The 26,119-nt window shown below is 37.0% G+C and overlaps 1 protein-coding gene and 1 pseudogene across 4 annotated transcripts in view; one reads left to right on the top strand and one right to left on the bottom strand.

The window, feature by feature from the left end:
* The window catches only part of CTNND2 (catenin delta 2), a 1,032,924-nt gene that overhangs the window by 278,322 nt on the left and 728,483 nt on the right, over nucleotides 1-26,119 (top strand). The window lies entirely within an intron of this gene.
* Nucleotides 22,304-22,952, bottom strand: LOC119505953 (annotated as a pseudogene).

Genomic DNA, 26,119 nt, shown 5'->3' with positions numbered 1-26,119 from the left:
ACAGATATTAACTGAATTATCTCTAAACTCAACCATGGCTGTAGTTATTCGGAAGAAATCTGATTGGGGAAATTAACTTTCAACTTGCCCTAGCCTTCACCAATCTAAAGAGGATGAGTGTCTTGAGTATAAGGAAACTAGGGTGACACCAAATATAAAAATTTCAATGATTTCTCATCTAAGGGAGCCTTTCGTTTAATTTGTGTTGTTCCTCCCCAGCAGTGATTTCACAATGGAATTAATTCACTTTCATTCTGCAATTACATACTTAATCCTACAATGAAGAGCCACTTCATACTTCATTCCCTGAACAAGATCTATTTTTGGAGCATTTCATTCTGTAGAGAATGGAGGACTAAGTAGTCAATTCCAGCTTTCCCTGATAAGTATCCATTGGGGGAAATCACAAGTCAAATGAATTGAAGCTAATAATTTGGATGAAAATGATCTCAGCCTAAAGGCCATCTGAGACAGGAAATTGTCAAATGTTTTCCTGTGATAAATTGTTTCAGGCTTTTCATGAGTTTATGTCATGAAATATAAAGTAAGGCATCTTTTTTTAATTTTTAAAAGTTTCCTTAATACAATCAGCCCTGAAAATTCTTATTTTATTTTTCTCAAAGTATGCCACCAAACTTCTTTGTTTTAAAATGCTGTTTTGATTTAATGTGATATGTTCATAAGGTTTTGATAGACATGACATTTTTAATAAAGATATCAGTGTTAACAACCAGTTTATATTATTATGAAATAGGATTTCCATTAACAGCTTCACCTGGGCCCTTCAGATCTGAGTGAATTTCAAGAATAAACCTTTTTGAGATATGTTGGCAGCTGGTGGAATTTGAAGATGGAATGGGCTCTGTTCTAGCATTGCATATGTGGCACCTTATTATAATTATTTTCGTATTCTTCCTAAACCAAATTTTTACTTATTCTTGGATTGTTTTATAAGAAATAACCCTTGATTTTTTAGAGTCTTTGAATTGAATAAACATGTTTTAAGATTTTGTGAGAGTTTAAATTAGTCAAATTTATAAATACTGCAGAATACAGTATTTTAGAATGGTAATTAATTAAGATGAATTTTTATTCTGTGTTAATTGAAAACACACACATTTTACACACACACACATGATATTAATTTATGTTATGAGCACATCATAGTCCAGTGGTTTTTCTGGTTGACATTGCAAAGAAAAAGACCACTTGGTTTTCCAGGAATAGATATATATTTTACACAGGCATATTATTTCTGGGAATATCTGCTTTCTACTTGTTAAGCACCTTAATAGTTAATTTAATTCTCTTTTCTACTGCACATATTGACAGGCTATCTATATTGAAGGTTGATTGTAGACAATTATAGATATGGAAACCAGTTCATGATTGATTACCTCCTCTTTAGAGGGAAAATTAGACTCTTTTCACTTCATGGTAGATCAATCCATAGATAAGTGGAGAATAACATTAGGATAATCTAATTTTATTAAAGCTTTATATTTCAAATCAATTGTATGCACACATTTTGGTCATTTCATCTCCAGAAAGTTCAAATGTATGGTGGACTGTCTGGGGGATGCTGTATTTGAGTCTCACCTTCCCCAAGATCCAGATTAGAGAAATTGATTATTAACTATTTTTATTTGAACAAGAATATAAAATAAAAAGGGTTGATGATATCCAAGGAAAATGTAGAGTTACAGTAACAAAGCTAATAGGGTCTATAAAATGCGACACAAGAAATATGGTTGGTTAAAACAAGCTTGGAAGGAAAAGAGGAATAAAAGAATAAAAGCAAGTGGGACAAATGAAACATATAGAAGGAAGGTAGATTAAATTCATCCTTATTAATTAATAACTACATTCAATATAAATGTATGAAACACTCCAAATAAAGGCAGAAATCTCCTGACTGGATAAAAGGAAGACCCACCTATATACTGTCTATAAGAGATGCCCTTTAAAAATAATTCACAAATATTTTGACAATGAATGGAAAAAAATATACCATGCAAACTCTAAACACAAAATATTTTCATATAGCAGAGTTAAAGAGGATCTTTACAAAGAGACAAAAAACGTAACAATTCTAAAGGGTATGTATGTATCTAATAACAGAGCTTCAAGTATATAAAGCAAAAACTGATAGAACTAAAGGAACCACTAGAAAAATCTTTGGAAATATCGATACTCCTATCTCAGTGACTAATAGAACAAGTAAATGAAAAATCAGACATGGATATAGAAGGTTTGAACCAGTATGGTTCTGGTTTAAGGACAGACAATGAATCAGTGGAACATAATGAAGTCAAAATTGTGCCCCTACCTACATAATCAACTTGTTTTCAACAAATGCACGAAGGTCCAGAAAGTCTGGAGAGACTTTTCAACAAATGGTGTTGGAAATAGTGGATAATTTTATGGAAAAAAAAATAACTTGACCCCTACTGCACCCCAGCCACAAACATTAACTTTAGCTGAATCATCGACTGAAATTCAAAAGCTACAAATGTAAGGTTTCTGTAGCTTGCCTACTGATTTTGTTCACAGTGTCTTTTAATATGCAGACTTTTAAAAATTGACAATTTCTAAATGGACTGTTTCTTTCATTTATATTTAGTGCTTGTTTGTCCTATTTAAGAGATCTGATCTCTTCCTTTGCCAAGAATGAATGAATGAATGAATGAATGAATGAATGAATAAATAAATAAATAAATAAATAAATAAATAAATTCTCTTGTAGTGAGGATAATGTATCAAATGGACCTCTCAAATTTTGGCAGGTATATAAAATGATAAAACATTTTTGGGGAATTGTTTGGTAGTTTTTTATAAACTTAAACATACATCTACCCTGTGGCCCAGCAATTCTGCTCTTAGGTATTTACCCAAGAGAAGTGAAACAAATATGTTCACAAACATATTTGTACCAGAATGTCCAAAGTAGCTTCATTAATAATAGGCATCAATTGTAGACAAACCAAATGCCTGTGGTGGATAAACACATTGATGGAGGAGCCATACAATGGAATATGTCTCATCAATATAATAAAAAAAGAAAATCATCTAATAAACGCAACAACATGGGTGAATCTTAAATTGCTGAACAAAGTAAGCTGTGCACAATTTATGACTCCATGTATGTAAAGTTTGAGAGCAGGGGAAAATAGTCTTTGGTGCTAGAAATCAGGCATTGGCTAGAAATCAGACAGTGGCTGGGGATTGCATGCTAAGGGGCATGAGGTTACTTTTGGAGGTGATGGAAATGTTTTGAATATTGATTGGGGTGTGAAATCAACCTACATATATAATAACTGTATACATTTAGCAACTCATTCAATTGTATACTTGAGATCTTTGCATTTCACTTATGGCAATTTTATCTCAACAATTTTAAAGATAAATAACTATTTAAATAGATATTTGGCCTGGAGGGGGAATAAAGTGAAATGAGGGAAAAATGGCTTTTGATCATCATTTTTTTTTCTTTTTATTTTATTCTTTCACTTTATTTTCTCTAATTTAAATTTCACCAGTCTTCAAATCACATTTCAGATGGCATCTCCAGGAATTACCCTAGATACAGGTGCATACATTTGTATAGCAACTATTAGAAATGATTGTGCTTATAATTATTTGTTTATGTGATATATCTGCAAACCCAGATGTACATTTCTTGAGGCAAATTATATACCTAGTCATTCAGACCAAAAAAAAAGGAAACAGGCTTTGTTCTGGGTGTTGGGAAATCTAAGAAGAAAATATATTGTTGTGGTTTTTCAAAGCTGTTTTTATTTTGATTGAGTTTGTTCCCTGACTGAATTTATTATTGGATTTTTATCCACAGCTTTCATTCAAGATGTGGTACCTGCCACATTCGATGAAGTGTCCCCAAACACTGAGGGTGACAATGATGACTGATAAAAACATAGCTCATGCTTTGGGGCCACTCACAGTTAAACTTAATAGCCAAACAATTGAAGAAGTAATTTTTAAAAATTGTAGTCAGACAGGTATAGAATGCTCCATGAGCTTAAAGGAGGCAGACTAGGGAAAGGACTGTGGAGGGGGGCGACTTTTAAATTTAGACTTGAAGAGAGATTAAGGGTCAGATACTAGGCTAAACTTGACACAGTCGCTGAGATTCCCCCATTTCTGACCTGCCGAAACAACAGTTACATATAGCTCAACCTCATAACGGCAGGAGTTTTTCTGGGCAAGAGAAGAACATATGAAAAGGCCCAAAGGAAAAGAAAGTGCTCTGTGATCAAAGGACTGAACAATTGAGCTCAGTTCCAGTGAGGCTGAACCTTTCCGGGTTGAAATGAGAAAATCCAGCAGCCACAATTTCTGGAAGGCAATGAAAAGGAAAAAAAAAATAAAATAAAAATAAAAATTAGGAAAAGAGAAAAGAATAATAGCACTAACATCATGCAGCCCTAACAGAAAATGACCGTCACGGTCACAGCTGCATTTGGCCTTCAAATGTGCTTCTCTTGACACTATGGAGGGGCCACGGCCCCCTTGTAGGGGAGCCCACCGAACAGGGTACAATGAGTTCACGGTTCTAGCTGTTGCACTTGCCAGCCATCTGCCCTTGCCTAATGATGTTACACTCGAAAGCTACAGTGTACTGTGCAAGTATGAGGATTATGCCTGGAAATCTGGAGTCCACTCCTAAGCTGATTCTTCTACAGAAATTAAGGATTCATTTTAATAATTACTTTATGAAAAATATTTGCCAGAGAACAGCCCACTGTTTGTAGGCTGAAGTGAGTTTTTTAAACTCTATTAAAATCTCTATTAAAATGTTGAATGATTCCTGAATGCTGTCTAGTTATAATCACTGTTTTATTATAATGTATGGAGTTCATAATATATCTTGAGATTCTTTTCACTAAAATAAAACTGATTTATTTTTATAAATAAATTTTTATTTTTATAAATAAAATAAACCCAGTAGCAGCCAATAAGGCTAATTGTCAGGAAATGTGTTCATATAGCCCCGTGTAAATTTTTAATTCACTAATTTGTCACTTCCTCCCATCAGCCATCAGCCGTCTTTTATTTATTGAGCTTAGGAGCTAGTACATGGAGCCGGAGGGCTTAAGTGACTTCAAGACGTTGACTGCAGTGTTTTTAGGGCCTTGACAAAGATGAGGGATGTCAGTTTTTTTCAGTTTAGTGAGTTTCCCACTGAACACAGAAAGAAAAAGCACAGGAAGCCAGGAAATAAGAGTTTCCAATAATGGATCCTCTTTATTTGTTGTTTGTCAGTAATTTGACTTGACCACTTCTCATCCCCTCTCCAGTGGCTGAGAGAGACAGAATGTACTCTGCCCCTCAAGTAACCATGTCCCCGATGGTCAGACAGGCCTTCCCTAATGCACATTTATTTCTTCTTTTTGCTTTTCCTCCTCACTTCCTCTTTCAGAGATTATTTTCTTCATCATCTTTGGATGGTTAATTAGACCAAGTTGATGTAGTGGAGATGTTTCTCAATATGAGCATACGCACGTATAGAGACATGTTTATTTTCATGAATAATTTGGTATTCGCATTTGGTAAAAAAAGACACAACTCGTGTTTCACAATCTTTAGAAAACTTGAAGATGAAATTTATTGTAACTCATGCATGCAGATATGTCCGGCGCTTCTCCGCCCCGCCTCGAGTCCTCGGTCGGCCGGCGATGGGGACCAGAGAGATAAGGGGAGAGAGGGTGCGGACAACGTCTTACCCGGAGCACTTGTGATCACTCAGGACTCGCGGTGGTAAAGCAGATAAACTTTTAATGGGACTAGGCAATCATCATCTTTACAGGTTCCACCCGGGGCGAGACACCTCGGGGGAGAACAACCTCGATGCGGCCGTCAGGTACAGCTCCTTGTGGGCTGTCTCCCCGAGCTTTGCCCGGGAACTTTCTTATAAACCTTGCGTGTATCCAATGGGCTAACGCCACGCACACAAGCATGATTGGTGAATACAGCGGGTGGTTACATACATCAGAAGCCGGAAGCAGGATGTGGGCGCCATCTTGGCACCACTCGATGGGCGGGGGGAACTCAAGGGCAGGCTGCAGCTTGTCTACTAGGCCAAATCCGGAAGGTGGCTGCTCACACAGATAGTCATAAAATATTTGTTGTGTAACTAATGAATAAAAAGGATATGAAAAATAAAGAATTTGGTAATAAAAATCAACAATATTCTCCTAGAGAAAGATTTTGAGGATTCTTTTCAATCACTTTAAAGATAATTATCACAAAAATTTTCTATTTGGCAAAGTCACTGTGTTAAGAATCAGCCTGGTTATGGATGCACAACTATGTGATGATACTATGAACAATTGATTGTACACTGTGGATGATTGTAAGGTGTGTGAATATATCACAATATAACTGAATAAAAAAAACAGGAAAAACAAAACAAAACAAAACAAAAGAATCAAAATATAGCCTTAAATGTATTAGTATCCAAATTTTTTGAAGAATGGGCATATCAAAAACTATTATGATCAGTGTGCCAGTTAAAATAAAGGCATTTAAAATGTGAAAAAAAAAACTTGTTAGCCTGAAAAATTGCTTTTTGTTTAATGCTGAATGAAGAATTAGTGTATAAAACTGAAATCATAATTTTCACATCAATAACGAAATTAATATGTTATGGAAAAATGAAGAGAAACAAATCTTAAAATGATTGCTATTATGCTGAAGAAGTGGTGTGTGATTTTTAACAATTACCAATGCCCATTTTTAAAAGGGAAAAAGTTAATCATTCTTTGAAGCAAGATCAGATTTAATGTTTTAAATATTAAATATTTCTTTTTTTGGTCATAATCATAATAGGGTTCACTCTCGTCACCAAAGTAGCCTAAAATATCTGGATATTTCATTGATTTTGAGGTCTGGACATTTTTTTAAATTCACGAATTAATACACTTAGTGTCATTTATAAGTGTAGACCCTCTAGAAGGCATGGTTTAAAATAAAACTGGGAAAGAGACACAGTCCTTGTCTGCAGGGTGTTTGCAATCTAGTGAAGGAAACACATGATGGAAATGACTGAGGGCTGATGCTAAGCAGAAAAAAAAAACTGCTTGCATAATAATGTCTTAAATCTGGAAAGTCTCATATGTTATGAAATTTGGTAATAATTTAAATATTGCTAAAGAGTCTAACCCCAATTAATTCATGAGCCCACCCCTCCAGCACAGATAAGCTGTTTCGAAGACTGGTCTCCAGCCTCCTTTGGGTCTCTCCCAGTGTGAGCATCTCAAATTAGGAATCTTATCACCTGGGTTATTCATAAAAATACACATTTATTGAGCACCTGCAGTATGCCAAGCCTTGTGTGAAACCACTGGGTATGGCTGGTTCAATTCATGTCACCCTAGTCATGGAGACAGGGAAGGTTATTATCCCATTTTATAGATAAGGAAACAGATCTAGAAATCCTGTGATGTGCTCAGGGCCACAAAGCTAGAACAAGAGGGAAGGCTAGGATGTACACCAGTTTCTAAAGTTGATATTCAAGGGATTATCCTCTGTTCTGGTTTGCTAATGCTGCCATATGCAAAATACCAGAAATGGATTGGCTTTTATAAAGGGGATTTATTTGGTTACAAAGTTAAAGTCTTAAGGCCTTAAAGTGTCCAAGGTAAGGCATCAACAATAGGTACCTTCGTGGAGAAAGGCCACTCACGTCCGGAAAACCTCTGTTAGCTGGGAAGGCATGTGGCTGGCATCCACTTGCTCTCAGGCTGCATTTCAAAATGGCATTCTCCAAATGTTGCTCTTGGGGCATTTTGTCCTCTCTTAGCTGCAGCTCTTCCAAAATGTTACTCTCAGTTGCTCTGACCCTTCTATCTGTGAATTCCTTTATAGGACTCCAGTGATCCAGTTAACACCCCCCTGAATGGGCGGGGTCCACACCTCCATGGAAATTATCCAATCAAACATTTCACTCACAGTTGATTGAGTCACATCTCCATGGAAACACTCAATCAAAGGATTCCAATCTAATCAACACTAATACATTGCTCACACAAGTTTGCATCAAAGAACATGGAGTTTGGGGGGACATAATACATCCAAACTGGCACACCCTCTATAGTCAAAATTTTAATTGGGAATTTCTCAAGAAGGTGTCACACTGGAGAGCAACATATGGCAGCTCACAAAGTTCAACAGGGACAGTTTTCCCTGCAGGGTCAGAAGAGATGGTTGCTTTTTGTTTATATTCAGCATCAGAAGTTATTTGAGTGTAGCGGCAATGTTGTAAGAAAAATGAGTATTTAAAAATCTTAAATCAGGTTTAACACAAGATTAAACATGTTTAATCTTGTTAATCTACTGGTGGGGACCCACAGGAAATCAAGAGCAGCTGATCCATTCTGGAGGGTCGTGCCCATGGGTTAACTGAGGTCAGATTCACTGGCGCAGTTTAAATTAATGCCCAATTTCATAAAATCTGAGAGTCTCTAAATTTAAGACACTTCATTACTTTATATCCTACTTAAAGAGAAAGAGGAGGGAGGAAGGAAGAGAGGGAAGGAAGGAGGAAATGAAGACGAGAAGAAGAAAGAAAAGAAAAGAGGGAGGAGGGGAAGGAATGAAAGAAGGGAAGGAGGGAAGAAAGAAAGAAAGGAGCAAGTGGGGAGGAGTGAGTTAAGATTTTTGTTTATACTTATTGGAAAAACTGTTTTAGACTCATTTAGTTAACATTTTTTAAATCATTATCACTATTCTATATTCCTAAAAATGAAAATAAAAATTTGATAATTTGCTTAAGTGTTTCCAAACCTTTTTCCAGGCTTTCTCTTCTGACTCACTTTCTCTTCTGATTCATATTTTTTAAAAATTATATATAATACATATAAATCATAAATATACATATAAACATAAAATATAAACAGATATATAATTATACATATATAAATGTAAATTTGCCCTTTTAACAATTTTAAATATAAAATTCCATGACATTAATTCATTACATCTACAATGTTGTGCTACCATCACCACCATCCATTACCAAAACTTTTCCTCACCTCAAAGAGCTGATTCATGATTCACTTTTATGCTGAGTCAACAGCATCTCAGTTTTCCACACACTACCATCCTCTGCGTCATCAAAAGTGGTAGGGATACAGCCTATCTTTAAGTATTTCACAGTTGGCTCTGTGATTGTCTTTCAAGCTATTGAGACACATTCTGCTAGTTCTGTTATCTCATCTTATGAGAATACGTCAGTAAGAAGATTTTCAGACAGCAGCCAGAACTGATATTCCCTCCTCAAAATCCTTGAAGAGTTTGTTGACTGCTGAAACATAGGCTTAAAAGTTTATTGCAGTTGTCCAGACAGACCACCAGGGGTGATGACTTAGCTGTATATGGTTTCTGCAAGCTTATATTCTTCAGCAGGCAAAGTTCCCACATGTGCAGGCCATGAAAACTCTTCCAGGGTCTCCACCTGGCTGGCAAGTGATCATAAGAAGCTATCAGCTCTAAGATGCATTCTGATTTCAGAGCTATTAAAATGTGAAGAAGTGCACATCTTAGAATTGATGAAATGCTCAGTTTTATCATCAAGATCTTTTCATCACTGTTACTGAAATTGCTCAGTTAAATTCACAGATGCTAATTGTTCTTCTTATGTGGCTCTGCTAAAGCTCACCTGGGACAGGAGAAGGGTTGAGGGCTTTCTCAACTGTCTTTCGATTTTCAAGGTTCATGGTCATTAGGAGCAAAAGTTCTCTCTTGAGATGGATTGTTCCTTGGCTGGTGGGTTCGTTGGTGGTAACAACGTGATCTGGATTGTAATAATCCTTATGGGGGCTGGGATAGAGAATCCAGAGAACAAAGAAGCTTCAACAAATATTCTGAGAACCAGAATGAGGTTGTGTAGTGATGATATTCCACCTGAGTATATAATTTTTCCCTGATAATGTTCAGCAGGCGGTAGAGAAGCAGGGATGATGTAGATTTCAATTGATCAAAGGTAGGGGATTTGTGGAGCACATTTAGTAGAAAAGTCTCTAAGGCCCACTCTGCTCATATTTTCTTGAGTGCTCTACAAGACCATTGCAGAAGTAGCATTGCAAAGAAAATTATGGAAAGAGCTGAGGCATAAAACCACTTATAGATTATATTTCTGAGTAAAGGGTATATGAATTAAAACTGAAAAATAATACATAAATATGGATTTAAAAGATCCAGATTCATCTTGCTTGATATTTGGTCTTTCTTTGTCTGCGGTTTATGAACAAGGCCATTTTATAGGGCTTCCCATTTTGTGTAACCATGTTTAAGTCCTCAAATGTAACCATGTTTAAGATTTGGAATTGAATTAAGAGGTATTTTAAAACGAAAGTATTTTAATTTATTACTAGATACACTCTTTACAACTCCTTACCAGAAATATCCTTCACGCAGTAACTCCTATATTAAAAACCAGTGAGTTTTTGTCATTATTGAAAGAAAAAAACAAACCATAAGTCAGAAAACTTGGAGCCACATTAGCGACCATATCAATTTCTGAAACCGCAAGTGTGTGTAATGTTTTACTTCCTGAGTAAGCATACATGAATTGTATGAAAGCTTCTTAGCTTTGCTACTTGTGGTGCATTTGGATTGATCTCAATTTTATTTCTAATCCATGAATGAAATTAATCAACTGATATAAGCAAAGTGTTCTGATTCATTTCAATAAAAAAACAAAACACCTTGAATTGAACAATGCATGCAATACTTAAAAATTACTTATTAATAAATTTTATTATGAAATGATTCTAAATAAACTTTAAAGTGTAATCATGACATAAATGAGAGGAATAAGTTCCCCTTCAGCCCTGTCCTCCTTATTTGCAAAACCCATTTTTTTATATATCCACTTTATGGAAAGCAGAGTTTTGTGTGAGCCATACCTTTCTTTCCAATTGAATCTCTAGCCCTGTTTTGCTGGATGTGGGTGAATATTTACATACTTTAGTAATGAAAGATCCTGGAAATAGTAGTCAGTGATTCACTGAATGTAAGTAGCTTAGTGCCCTGTATTTCTCTAACATGTTAGGCAAAACCCCTGAAAATAAAACAAACAAAAATAGTAAAGAGCTCTCATACCTGGTGAAAACCTAAAGGCATTCTATTAAAGTTGACTATAAGACAAGTATGTCTAATACAAAATCTATTTATTTAAAGTCATTCTAGAAGTGCTAACCAAAATGTTTTTTAAGAGTATAGGAATGATAAATTCTGGGCATTCGGAAACAAAATCTAGCTGTATTTTGTTGACATCCTTTAATAACACAAGATAATCAACTGATGAATGGTTCAAATTACTAACCTTTCAACAGAGTAGCAAGATACATAAAATGCAATGCTCTTCTATAGAATAGCAATAACTAAAGAACACACTGAGCAAATTTCCTACTCACAGTATCAATAAAATATGAATAGCTAGAAATATTCCTCATCTGAGATTTGAGAGGTTGTCTGAGAGCCAAGTGCCAAAGTTCATGTAGTCTGGATCTGAGATACAGTAAAAATGCTAGCTTTGTTACTCAATGGCCATGTGACATTGCAAAAGCTATTTAATCTCACTGTGCCGTGTCTCCCTGTCTGTGAAATGAGTATAGCAATAGTACCAATGTCATAGGGCCATGGTGAAAATTAAATTAGTTAATATTTGCACAGCACTCAGAACAGTACCTACAATATAGTAATAGTTCTATTAGCAATGTTTTATGTTTATGAAGAATGTGAAAAATAATTGGATAAAGAATAACTGCAAGGCTGAATAGAAAGACTTAGTATTGCAAAGCTGTCAGTTCTCCCCAAATAATGGTATAGGTTTAATACAAATCCAAGCCTAACCCCAAGACAATTTTTTTTTAATGGAAGCAATAACTGCAATCACTCTCCTAATTGGTAAAGTGAATATAATAATAAAGTTTAACTCAAGTGATTAAATGTAATAACCCATGTAAATAAAACCTTTAGCATAGTTCCTGACCTAAGAAAGCATTCCATAAGTAATATTTTGGAGGAAATATTTTTTTTCCTAAAGAAATAATTGCACAAGAGTAGCAAAGTGATTTTTTAAGTAAGAGGAAGGGGGGTGATGGCTCAGGAGGTATTATCCTCCTAGATGAAAATGTATTATCCATCTACAACAATTAGAGCAATGTGTCACAGGTACAGCAATAAAGGGATGAACTAAAGATAAAGCATAAAAACATATGATGATATTAATACAGAGTAACACATAGGGTCTACTCTATATCATTACTGTTTTAAGCATTTTACATATAAATTAACCATAACCCCAAATTGTGTAGTGGTTTGAAGCTTTATATACCCCAGAAAAGCATGTTCTAATCCATTCCTGTGGGTGTGAACCAACTGTAAGTGGGACCCTTTGATGAGGTTACTTCAATTAAGCTGTGGCCCAGCCTAATCAGGATGGGTCTTAATCTTATTATTGGAGTCCTTTATAAGCAGAATGAAATTCAGAGAGAGAAAGTCACAGGAAGTAAGAAGCTGAAATCAACAAAACCTGGAAGAGAACAGAGAGTCCACAGGGGGTCAGGGGAGGCGAGAAGGGGCCAGGAGAGGCCGCCATGTGCATTGCCATGTGATAAACTAAGGTCCAAAACGGCCAGCAGCCAGCCCAGCAAAACCATAGTCTTTGGGGAGAAAGCATCACTTTGATGATGCCTTGATTTGGAATTTCTTTTATGCTCAAAACCAAAGCAAATAAATTCCCATTGTTTAACCCCACCCATTTCCTGGTATTTGCTTGAGCACCCCAGAAAACTAAAATAGGCAGCGACTGTTGTTATCCCTGAATCCCAGAGGTGCAAGGAAGTTATGTGACCTGCCCAAGCTCCAGTGAGTGTCAGTGCCTAGACTGGATCCAAGTAGCTGGTGCCGGAATCCTTGCTCGGAGCCCAACACCAGGGAAATCTCATATTTAGTGGAGTTAATATTACAGATCATTGGAGAATATTTGAAGAGTCTAATAAATAGTTTGAGGATAACTAATCAATGGGAAAATACACGTGTGTGTGTATGTGTGTGTGTGTATATATATATATATATATATATATATATATATATATATATATATATATTTGTCTGTCCTATGTATCTACCTCCATTCTTTATAGTGAAAATAATTCTAGATAGAATTTTTGCATTTTTTTTTGTATTTATTTAGAATGATTTCAATGTGCCAAATAAATCCAAATAAACCTAGGAGAAAGTGATCGTATGGAAGACTTTTCAAAGCATGGCAAGGTATATAGCAGAACCCAAATGGGTCTGTAGATTCCTCTGCTCTGAAAAGTGGATGGGTCAGCGGCTTCACTGGCATCTATTAACACCAGTTGTCAAGCTTGGAGAAAGGGGATTTTGAGGAAGTCTATAAAATATCCATGAAGAGTGACAGCTAAGACATGGGGATGAACAGGATAGAACAAAACAGCCTAGCTTTGGTGACCTGCATACAGAGAGGGAACCCAGGTAGAATCTGATTTTGTTCAGTTCAGTTCATCTCAGTAAGATGAGCACCTGCTGGATGCACTATACAAAGTGTTGAGAATACAGTGGTGAAAAAAATTGACTGTTTCCTTATGGAGTCAGTTTATAGCCAACTGTGAGAGAGAAATTGTATAATACATTATAATATACAGTGTGATAAATGCTATGATAGTAGTTCAGAATGTTGTAGGTTGGAAGGGACGGCTAATCCCAATTTAGCACTCACCAAAGGCTCCCCTGAGAAAGCAGTGACTAGGCTAAGACCTGAAAGTTGAGCAAGATTTAGCTAAGGAAGCCTGTTCTTGCTAGGTCTGTCTGTATTTGCAAACACGACTACTTTTCATCCAGGTAGTGAAGACAGAAACCTGGCCTTCTAAGGGAATAGGCAAATAAACAATGGATGCATAGGTCCAGAATTAGGAGCCAGATCTCGACTGGATGTGTAGAACTGAGGTATCCTCAAGGAAGTAGCTAGTGATGGAAAACCTGTGGAAAGATGATAGGGAGAGTGTAGAGTTATCATAGTTCTGGATGCCACACCCTAAAGTTCACCAACAGTTGTGCAGCAAATGGAGATGCTCAGGAAAGTTAATGAAAAGGAGAATTCTTACAATAATATTAGGAGAATGAGATGCCATGGAAACCAATGGAAGATTACTTCAGTAGACCAGGAGAGGGGAAGTAAGGTTATCATGGGCAAGCAGATGGTGGAGAGGGCACTACCGCCAGAGTGGTCGTATGGAATTCTCCGTCCAGTGGGTGGAGTAGTGGGTGAGATGAAAGAGGGGCCGGGAAATGTACATACTCCAGGTTGCATTGAAGGAGGACTGGTGGAAGTTGGGTTCCAAGCAGGTGTGGATTCTCATGGACACCAGTCTGTTCAATTGTGCTGTTTTTCCAGCAGAAGTCATTTTGTTGGAACTCAGGCATGGAGAAAGCAGACAGCCTAACTGATCCAGGCTTGGTATTTTTCCATACTAGTGAGGAGGAGAAAATGGACAAAGGAGTTGAGAGTATTCAAGAAAGTCTGGCTGAATTTTTTTAATACACCAAGGAGGAAGGGAGGGAGTGAAGAGCGTTAGAGATGGACAGGTGAACAGACATGGTGATGGGGAAAGGCCAGTGGTGATGGGTTCTGTAGCCTGTGAGTATAAGGTTAATTTTACTAGATATAACATACTGAAAGTGCTGGAAGAATTGAAGACAGAAATAGGGAAGGCCCTTTTTAAAAAGGATCCTGAGAGATTTTGTCTCCTGGCACATATTGCACTGCTTTGGAGCCCTGGGAATGTTGTGATGGAAGAGAGCATAGTGCGGCCATGGGGACTGAAGACACACTAAGTGTCAGCAGTTTCTTGAGTTCTGGGTGGCGTGCAAGGGCTTTCACTGCAGCGGAGGTCAGGCATCCTCAGGGAACTCAGCACCCGCGGGCATCTGCAAAAGGCCTTGTTCAGGAGATGGGTTCCCAAGCACAGAAGTACCCTTTGAAAAGCTCAATGAGGAGTGGGGGCTCTCTACCTCAGCACATCAGAACGAAAAGACAAACTGAAAATTGAATGAAGAAAATTGGGCCTGTCGTGTGCACCTGGAAACAGAAAGACAAATTGAAAGCAAAAAGGTTTAAAAACATTGAATGAACAAACCCTGGGCCAAAAGTGAGAAATTTGAGGCATCATTGGTAAAACTTTTCATAAAGAGAACCTGAAAATACATATTGAGATTTTAAATTGGCATATAAATAGTTCCATATATGGAAACATATTCAAGGGTTCAGTGCCCTGTATTTGAAGGCATGTGTTTCAGAGTCCATTAGGGTGGAATGGTTAAGGGCTTCTGCTCTGGAAACAGAACCACCAGAAATTGAATCTCAGCTTTGCCACCTACTGTCTTAATGACCTTGGGAAATCCTCCACCACTCTAAGACTGGTTTTCATTATCTCTACAGTGGGGTGCACTAATAATGACTACCCAGAAAGTCTTGAGGGATCACTGTGATGATATACGTTAACACCCTGAGCACAGCATCTGGAACTGGAAGATGGTAAATTCTCAGTAAATTTTAACCACAATAGAAAAAAGGAAGGAAAGAGGAAGAGAGGGAGGGAGGCAAGAAAAAGAAAGAAAAGGGACGAGAAAAATCAAAAGTCATCCACAACAGACTGTTGAAATTAAATACAAACTAGTAAGAAAATGAAATAGCCTCTAAAATCCTAGTCTATATATATGCAGATTGACAAAACAGTTGTGGAAGATAGGGTCTTGAATTTTTAAAAGTACATTGTAAAACTAGATAAATAGCATTGTACAATTTTTATTCAAAAGTAGCACATTATTCATTTTTATAAAATAGAGATATAGGCCAAGTTGTATTGAGCTGTCCTTAGTTCACAGACAGTGGGATTATCATTTTTTTTTTGTAATGTTTATTCTTCCTGAATATTTTTAAATAAGAACGTAATATTTGAAGAATCAGTAAGCACAAGAAAGTTTTTTTTCCTAATCTTAAAAATGAGAACTACTGCAAGTACAAAAGTAATACAGTGAAACTATACCTGCAAGTGCTGCCCTTTCTTAATTATTGCCCAATTTGCTGTAAGTGTGTAATGATGATTGACATACTATAAAAAGTGATTTTAATGCTTCTTAATTTTAAAATGTGTTGTGAAGATGAGCAAAATTTCTGGGATATAATTTTCTGTGACATGCTCTTGTTTCTTATTCTCTTGGGTCACAATATAATAAATATTGGAAGGGATGACTATAGATTTTTTTGTAATAGATTATCAGGAAAAAATTAATTGAAATTTTATGATTTGATGGCTTTAGAACACTTCTACTGGGTTTCTGCCCCCAAGCCAACTTACTTCTCTCATATCACTACTTGATAAAAAGCACCCATTAAAATGAGTTTATTTTCATATTTACCCCCAGTTGATTTTGTAGGTGACAAGCATTAATTGCCTGATTCTATTCAGGAAGGAGCCAGTTGTCATATGATGGACAGTCTTGATTGATTTCTGCTGCTCTTACGCTTTTAAGAAAGCAGCAGGATTTTTAAAATATGTATTGCTAACTATCAGTCATGGTATTTAACTGTTGCTGTTGTTGGAAATAACAATTGTTATTGTTTGCCTAAAACATGTTCTAGAAGTTTAAAGCAGAAAAATAAGTTAATTTATGGCTGAACGTGTTATGTAAAGCGACATCTTGGTTTCTGGGTTCTGCATCTGGCATGACATGTTCCTATCTATCAGCCTTCTGAATCCTATTATCTAAGTTGTTTTCACTTCTTATTGATCCAGTTAGTGATTCAGCTTTTAATGAAACTTTCCTACTGTGGAGAAGAACAGCCCAAAGTAATGAAGTTAGCCTATGGATTAGGTGATTTTATTGTACTTTGTGCACTGAATATTTAAGCAATAAAATCAAGGGTTGCTTCTCAGCAGTAGCCCAGCTTGTGTACTTGATAGCTCAAGTGGGTCATTTTCTTTAACATCCCCACTTCTATACAAAAAGTTATTTTCAATAATTATCTGGAAATTAAACAAATAATAGTAATGATCAGAAAAGCATGAAAGTATGGAAGCTAAAGGCAGACAGTGAAATTTTCTTTTATTTCACTTATATCCAGACCTCTAAAATAGACAAACATCATACAGAAAAATAAATAAGTAATGGCTCAATAGATTTTAGTGACATTAATGCATTATTTTGAAAAATATGAAAAAACATAATTATGTTTAGATCTCTCATAATAATCAGTAAGAACATGATAGTTTAATAACATATGCAATGACATAATAATTTTAACTAATAATTTATATTTTTAATGTTATTCAAAACCAGTAAAATATTACATGTATAAACTAAAATTTGCTCAACAAAAGTTAAAAAAAAAAACAAAACCTTGCGGTTTGCATGCATTTCACTATTTTACATTTGAAACAAAATCCTAAGTGGTTCTTATAGAATGTGCTTGAGATCTGTTTCTATGCCTTTTTAATCCCTGTGCTATCATGAATTTAAAGACAGGAATCTGTAGTAACACAGGAGCTGGGGGCACAGATGGCAATGAAGCAAGTTCAAACAATTCCAAACCATTAGGAATTCTCACTTGAAACAACTCATTTAGCTGAGTCTGCATGTTTTAGGGCTTGACTGTACAACAGAAAATTGTATATATATAAATATATGTTACATAATCATATATGTTATGAATATATTATTTATATAAAGAATACAAATTATAAATATATTATTTATATAAATAATGTAAATTATATATATGTATAATTAAAACTTAACAGTAGCAACAACAATTCTTTAGAATCAACAAAAAATTCAGGGGTGGAGTAGTATGGTATCCATGGCTTTGCTTAGAATTGCTGACACATGGTGATATTGAAGGCAGACTGGCATCCAGCTGGTTTAGTATTGCTTCTAAATTTTCCACGCCCTATTGCCTGAGCCCAGTGCCTCCGTCCCCACTTTCCCACCTTTGGGCACCCTGCTTCTCTTCCTTCAAGACCTGCAGGCAACATCTCCCACTCAGCTCCGGCCCCAACCCCGGTCTCCTCTCGGCCCTCATGTCTCCCACACCCTCCTCCTCGCTCACTTTCCTATCTTCACTGCCTGCCTTTCTTGTACTCCTTGAACATCCCAGTCATGTTCTACCTCAGGGCCTTTGCACTGCTATTTCCCCACCTGGAGTTCTCATCTCCCAGATGTCCATGTGTTGCCTCCATCACCTCTTCCAACTCCTTACTCAGTGTCACTTTCTCAATGACACCTACTCTGACCACCCGATTTCAAATTGCATCCTCCCTGTCTTTCATACGCCACACTGTTTCTTTTTTCTATACACAGTATCATCTCACAGAATATATAGTTTATTTATTTTCAGTAGTCATTATTTCTTGCCTCCTGCTCTAGAATCTTTGAAGACAGGAATTTTAATGTGTTTTGGTCACTGATATAATATCCCAAACACCTGGACAGCAGATAACATAATAAGTGCTCAATAAATATTTGCTGAATGGATATACCTCCATTTTTAGTAAGTGTCATTGAGGGACAAGGTAGTTTTCAAAACTTTGTGAACTTTTTTCACTTTTTTATGAAAAAATTTCCCAATTTTTACATGTCAAGCTCATACAATTTAATATAAACTTAGAACAACAAACAATAGTTACCCTAAATTGGGAGAGAAAGCTGTGATAGATCATATTCTGCAAAGACAAGATTATCAGGAAGCCAATGGCATCAATGTACAGCTTTATCATTTTTAATGCAATTTTATTGAGATATATTCACATACCAGATAATCATCCAAAGTGTACAATAAATGGTTTACAGTATCATCATATGGTTGTGCATTTATCACCACAATCAACTTTTGGACATTTCCATTACCCCCCAAAAATAAAAATGAGATTAAAAAAAAAAAAGACCACCCAAAACATTCCATCCTGCTTATCCCCCCCATTCTAGTTTGCTAGAGAAGCCGTATGCAAAATACCAGAAATGGATTGGCTTTTATAATGGGAATTTATTAGGTTACAAATTTACAGTTCTAAGGCTATGAGCGTTTCCAAACTAAGGCATCAACAAGAGGATACCTTCAATGAAGAAGAGCCAATGGCATCCGGAACAACTCTGTCAGCTGGGAAGTCACATGGTGGGCGTCTACTCATCCCAGGTTGTGTTTCAGTTCCTCTCTCAGCTCCTGTGCATCCTTAGCTTAGCCTCTCCAAACAGCCTTCTGTCTGCAATCCAAGCATCTCTGAGCATCTCTGTCAGTTCCCAAGCATCTCTCTAAAAGTCATTCTCAGCTGCTCTGAGCTCCTCCTGTCTGTGAGCTCTCTTACAGGACTCCAGTGATTTAATTAAGACCCACCCTGAATGGGTGAAGTCCATATCTCTGTGGAAATAATTTCACTAACAGTTGGGTGAGTCACATCTCCATGGAAACAGCCTAATCCAAATATCCCAAAAGATTGGATTAAAACATAGCTTTTGGGGGACATAATATATCCAAACCAGCACTCCCTCCCCATTATTTGTATTTTTTTGTCTGTTTTCTTACTCATCAGTCCATTCAGCAGATAAAGGGAGTTTCAGTCACAAGGTTTTCACAATTGCACAATTATACAATCATCTTCAAGAATCAAGGCTCCTGGATTACAATTCAACAGTTTCAGATATTTCATTCTAGCTATTCCAATACACTAAAAACTACAAGGAGATATCTATATAATGCATAAGAATAACCTCTTAATTCTATTTCAAATCTCTCAGCCAATGAAACTATTTTGTTTAATTTCTCTTCCCCTCTTTGGTCCAAGAAGTCTTTCTCAATCCAATGATGCCAGGGCCAGGCTCATCCCTCAGAGTCATGTCCCATGTTGCCAGGGAGATTTACTTCCCTGGGTGTCATTTCCCACATAGGGTGGGGAGGGCAGTGAGTTTACCTGCAGGGTCAGCTTAGGGAAGGAGGCCACATCTGAGCAACAAAAGAGGTTCTCTCAGAGTGACTCTTAGACACAATTATTACTAGGCTTAGTTTCTGCTGTGAAGGAGAATGTGTCAGAAAGGCAAGCCCCAAGATCGAGGGCGTGGCCTATTAAATTGGTAGTCCCTAATGCTTGTGAGAATGTCAGGAATTCCCCAGCAGGGGACATTTAATATTTCCACATTTTCTCCTAGTACCTCCAGGGTGCTTTGCAAATACTGTTTTATTCTCTGCCCAGATTACTCTGGGATAAATCGGGGCATCACAGTAACGTGTACAAACCAACAAAGAACCCTATTCAAGGTTCCATGTAATTATGGTGTTCAAATAAACTGATCATACAAGTTAAATTAGATAGTGTACTACATAAGATGTAAGTTTTGCACCAGATAAACATCTCTTCTTTTGGTCTCACAAAGAAGTTGAAGTTTTAAAACACTGTCAGTATCATCCTTTACCCTTTAGTCTGATTTGCCTTATTCCTAACCAGATCAGCTTCATTCATATCTATAATTGAATTCTGATCTGTTTTTCAGCTTTTTTTTAACAGTTGCTGTATAGGGTAATACTGACTGTTATAGCCGCAGAACATTAGCTCTGAATCTCAGATGTCACACAGATACCTGAAGTTCCAGGGAGCAATAAGATTGTGCATAAAGATTCCAGCAACTCAGGAATAGACATGACTATTGATAAGAACTTAAAATCTAGAAACCTTTACAGTAAGCCTTCCCCTGATAACCTATGCTCTTGAATTCAATTCTCAGAATTTGTGCATTATATTTAGTCCACATTAGTGAGGCATTATAATATTATTCTTTTCGTTTCTGGCTTATGTCACTCAAAATACTGTCCTCAAGGTCCATTCACCTAGTTGCATGCCTCACAACTTCATTCCTTCCTGCAGCCATTCAATATCCCATTGTATGCATGCACCACAGTTCACCATTCTGTTCATCAGTCAGTGTACCCTTAGGCTACCTCTATTCATTGCAAATTGTGAATACTACCACCATAAATACCAGTGTGCAAATGTCCATTCATGTCTCTGTTTTCAGTTCTTCCAAGTATATACCCAATAATGGGGCTGCAGGACCATATGGCAACCCCATAGTTAGCTTCCTGTGGAACCACTACACTACCCTCTAGATGGGCTACACCATTCTACTTCCCCACCAACAGTGAGTAGGTACATCCCTCTCTCCACATTTTCTCCAGCATTTGCATCTTTCTCTTTATTTTTTAAACAGTTTTATTTACACACCATATAGTCCTTCCTAAGTAAACTATCAATGGTTCCTGGTGTAATCACATAGTTATGCATTCACCACCTCAATCTGTATAAGGACATTTCCATTTCTTCTGCAAAGAAAGAAAAAAAGGGGAAAAAGGAAGAATAAAACTAAAAAAATGAAAAAATAAGAAAAATAAAAAGAATTCCAACAACACTGAGAATTCCATTCCCTTCCCTTATATTTCTCTCTTGCTGACATTTAACTTTAGTATATTGTCTTTGTTACATTTCATGGAAGTATATTACAATATTACTGTAAACTATAGACTCTAATTTGCACTGATTGTATTTTTCCATATACCATCCCATTTTTAATACCTTGCAATGTTGACATTCGTTTGTTCTCCCTCATGTAAAAACATTCTTATATTTCTACATTTAATCACCATCATTGTCCACTCTAGGTTTTGCTAAGTTATACAGTCCCAGACCTTATCATCTGTCTTTCCTTCTGGTGTCATACATGCCCTTAGACTTCCTGTTCCAATCCTACTCACACAGCTTTGTTTAGTGTACATACAATATTGTGCTACCCTCTACCATTTTATGTTTTGGATTTTATATGTCCTATCCTATTTTTTTTTTTTTTTTTTTTTTTTAGATATTTGAAATACAGCTTTATTCTGATTCTAAATGAAAAAGAATGGGTATGCCAGTGACAAACAAGACTTTACCACTGAATATTGTGATGTGACTGTAGCAGTCTTATATTTGAAACTCAAAAAAGAAACAACTGTGTTCCAAAACAGCTAAAAATGCAGGTCCAAAAAATGAAGGTTTTTTTTTTTAACCACCACATTCACTCCAAAGCCCATTCATCTCCTTCAGCATCCCAAAGATTAAACACATGTTCTGCTTAGCTATGTAACAAAGCAGCAAACACACTGCACCACTGACGTCACAGTACAGTTGCCTGTAAAACTAGACTTCTGACACTGGGCTCCAGCTCCACTTTCTCACAGGTAGTCATCCCCACCTGGCAGAGCAGTTGTCTGAGCAACCTCTAAGTCATGTTCATAGTGTGCTGCCAAAGCTGGGTCCATGACAACCTCTGGTGGGGCAGGAGCAGTCATGGCCAAACTCCAAGGTAGGGTCTCCAATCAGTTTTCTAGCAAGCCAAAGGAAGGGCTTTTCAAAGTTTTAGTTACTTTTGGCAGAAATGTCATGGTACTGAAGATTCTTCTTTTGGTGGAAGACGATGGATTTTGCCTTAACTTTCCTGTCCTTAATATCCACTTTGTTGCCACACAACACGATGGGGATGTTTTCACACACTCGTACCAGATCTCTGTGCCAGTTAGGCACATTCTTGTAAGTAACTCTTGATGTTACATCAAACATTATAATGGCACACTGGGCTTGGATGTAATAGCCATCTCTCAGGCCACTGAATTTCTCCTGACCAGCGGTGTCCCACATGTTGAATTTAATAGGCCCTCTGTTGGTATGGAGCACAAGGGGATGGATCTCCATGCCCAAGGTGTCTACATACTTCTTCTCAAATTCACCAGTCAAATGATGTTTCACAAAAGTAGTTTTTCCAGTACCCCCATTGCCAACCAATACAAGTTTAAACTGAACTTGGGGCTCTCCTTGGGCGGCCATCGTGATGGTTCTTCCAGAGCATCTCCGTCCCCATCTGATTTTGTTCTATCCTATTTTATTTTTATTTTTTCTCTCTGTCTTTTTCTACCATTACTGATAGTCTTCATTTCTATAATCTTCTACAAACCTCTCTCTCCTGTCTTTTCCTTTCTGCCTGTAGTGCTCCCTTTGGTAATTCTTGCAGAGCAGGTCTCTTGTTCACAAACTCAGTGCCTGTTTGTCTGAAAATATTTTAAACGCTCACTCATTTTTAAATTTTTTTTTTCATTTTTTTATTGTGGAATATAACATACATACATAAAAATGATAAATTTCAAAGTGCAGTTTAATAAGTAGTTAGCAAATTTCAAAGTGTGTTATCAGTTACAGTTCCACACTTTCAGTTATTTCCTTATCGTGAAATATAACATATATACAGAAAGGTGATAACTTTCAATGTACAATTTAACAAGTAGCTATAGAACAAATTTCAAAGAATGTTATGGGCTACAGTTCAACCATTTCAGTTCTTTTCTTCTAGCTACATAATGTCCTAGCAATTAAGAAAAAAAATTATATAAAGATTCGGTTTTCATAATCCTCTGTTAAATTCTATCTTGTCTCTTACTACCCCTTCCTCAAGTTTAATCACTTTCCTGATCTTCAGGGATATCTAGGCAGTGACCACCCTAACTTGTTTATGTTGAAAAGGGATATCAACATTATGGGAAAGGAGGAAAAGTCTGGTTGATGTTCTTGAAGAGGCTGTTGCCTCAGGGTTTGGGACTTATCTGGCATAGGAGCAATCTGACTCTCCCTCAATTTTGAAGGACAATTTTGCCGGATATAGAATTCTTGGTTTGCAGTTTTTTCAATTTCAGTACCTTAAATATATCATGCCACTGCCTTCTCACTTCCATTGTTTCTGCTGAGAAATCGGCATAATTTTATCAAGCTTCCTTTGTATGCGATGGTTCACTTTTCTCTTGCAGCTTTCAGAATTCTCTCTTTGTCTTTGACATTTGACAATCTGATTACTAAGTGTCTTGGAGTAGGTCTATTTGGGTCTATTCTGTTTGGGGTATGCTGTGCATCTTGGATCTGTAATTTTATGTCTTTCATAAGGGATGGGAAATTTTCAGTGATTATTTCCTTCATTAATCTTTTTGCCCTATTTCCCCTCTGTTCTCCTTCTGCTACACCAATTACACGTATATTTCTGCACTTCCTGTTATCATTCAATTCTCTAAGATCCTGCTCATATTTTTCGTTTCTTTTCCCTATCTGTTTTTTTTTTTTGTCTGTAGGTTTTCAGATGTCCTGTTTTCTTGTTCAGTAATCCCTTCTTCTTTTCCTAAAATCTGCTGTTGTAAGTCTCCATTGTGTTTTTCTTCTCTTCCACTGTGCCTTTCATTCCCATAAATTCTGCCAATTGTTTTTTCAAGCTTTCAAGTTCTTTCTTATGTTCACTCAATGTACTCTTTATATCCTTCATCACTTTTGCCATATCTTCCCTCAGTACTTTGATATGATTTTTGAATTGATTTAGCATGTTTGTTTGAACATATTTAATTAGTTGTTTCAACTCCTCTGTCTTATTTGAAGTATCAGTATTTTCCTTTGACTGAGCCATATCTTCATTTTTCCTAGTGTGACTCATAAGTTCTTGTTGGTGTCTAGGCATCTGGTTTCCCTGATTAGTTTATTCTCAAGGTCATTTTCACTGTTTTGCCTAGGGTTTTCTTGTTGGTTGGCTTTGTTATCTATCTGTTCTTTGGTGTACAGTCCATTCAACTTATTCTAGACCTCTAGCATAGCTTCTATTTAACTGATCAGAATTTTTCAGCTCTTGTTATTCTGGTTCTTGCCCTGGTTATGTGGACCACCACCACCCCCCCCCCCTTTTTTTAGGAGGTTCTACCAGATGTGATCAACCCTAAAGAGATTTACTCACACCAGACAAGCCCAGGTGTCAGGAGGAGGGTGTAATCACTGTCAAGTTTCCCTGAGGATGAGAGCCAGAAGGTTGTCAGAATTTCCTGTGAGACCTCTAGACTCTGTGCTTTTCCTATCCTGCCCAATAGTTGGTGCTTGTCAGCCCTCAGCTTTCCACTGGCATTAAGAGGTGCAATGCCTTTAATTTTCAGCAGAACCTGTCCCTACCAGGGTCATAGTTGAGACCAAGGGTGTCAGAAGACAAGCTTAAGCTGTTTTGGTTTTTTTTTCTTCCAGCCCGTGGGGTCTGAATTCTCTGAAGGTGGGCTGCCACTTGAGCTGAACCCCTTCCCCCTTTTCTTGGGGATGATACATCCTTTAGTGAATTATCTCCTTTAGTTGGCTCCTTACTTTGTCTTTCTGACCTATCTTAACTCCCCCCTTGCCTGGGTCAGCACTGACAATTGAAAATGCATGAGGCTTTCTCTAATAAGCTGCTTAGAATAGTTTTTAAAAAGAGAGAAAAAAAATTCCTTTTAACAGCCAGTCCCCAGGCCCTCCATTTTTCCATTCAAGAGCCAGAGTTGGTACCCTGCTCTACATGTCCCTTTTCTTCGGGCACAGCCCTTTTCCAGTATTCTGAATTCAGCCAACTCCAAAAGTCTCTGTTTTTATTTATTTATCTTTCCTGTCAGCCCTGCCTCCTCTCTGCTGAGAGAGACCTCAGGGTTCCTTTCTTGCTTGCTCTGGGTTTGTCTGTGCTCGCAACTTGTATTCTTAGTCCAAATTTGTTTATTAAAACTATGATTGGAGCCTGGTTGAGCTACCCTCCCTTGTTCCCAGCAAAGACCACTTCTTTTTCCCACAGGGAAGTGTTCCAACTCAGCCTGCCATGCCAGGGGGTACAGGAACTGCCTCTGCAGTCTGAGGAGCTTTACTTACAGTTCTACGCTGTGGTCTCGGCTCTTTCACCCATTCCAGACTAGTATACGATGTGTACAGCTGGTCATGGATGTCCCCCAGACAGTTGTTGCAGACTATTTACTGGTTCTTCCTGGCTGTTTACTGGCTGTTCTAGAGGACTAACCAAATTCCACACCTCCATATGCCACCGTCTTAGTCCAAGACTAGTTTTATCATTTTTAAATATAGAAATGGTTTTATATTTAAATGAATACTTTAAATAGCTATTTGAGCAAGACATGAAAAAAAAAATAAGATTTCCTTTTCCTCTTGCTCTGAGAGGGAAATAA

Source organism: Choloepus didactylus, chromosome 11, assembly GCF_015220235.1.
Source record: "Choloepus didactylus isolate mChoDid1 chromosome 11, mChoDid1.pri, whole genome shotgun sequence".
NCBI classification, from domain to species: Eukaryota; Metazoa; Chordata; class Mammalia; order Pilosa; family Megalonychidae; genus Choloepus; species Choloepus didactylus.
This window is presented reverse-complemented; position numbering and strand designations above follow the sequence as displayed.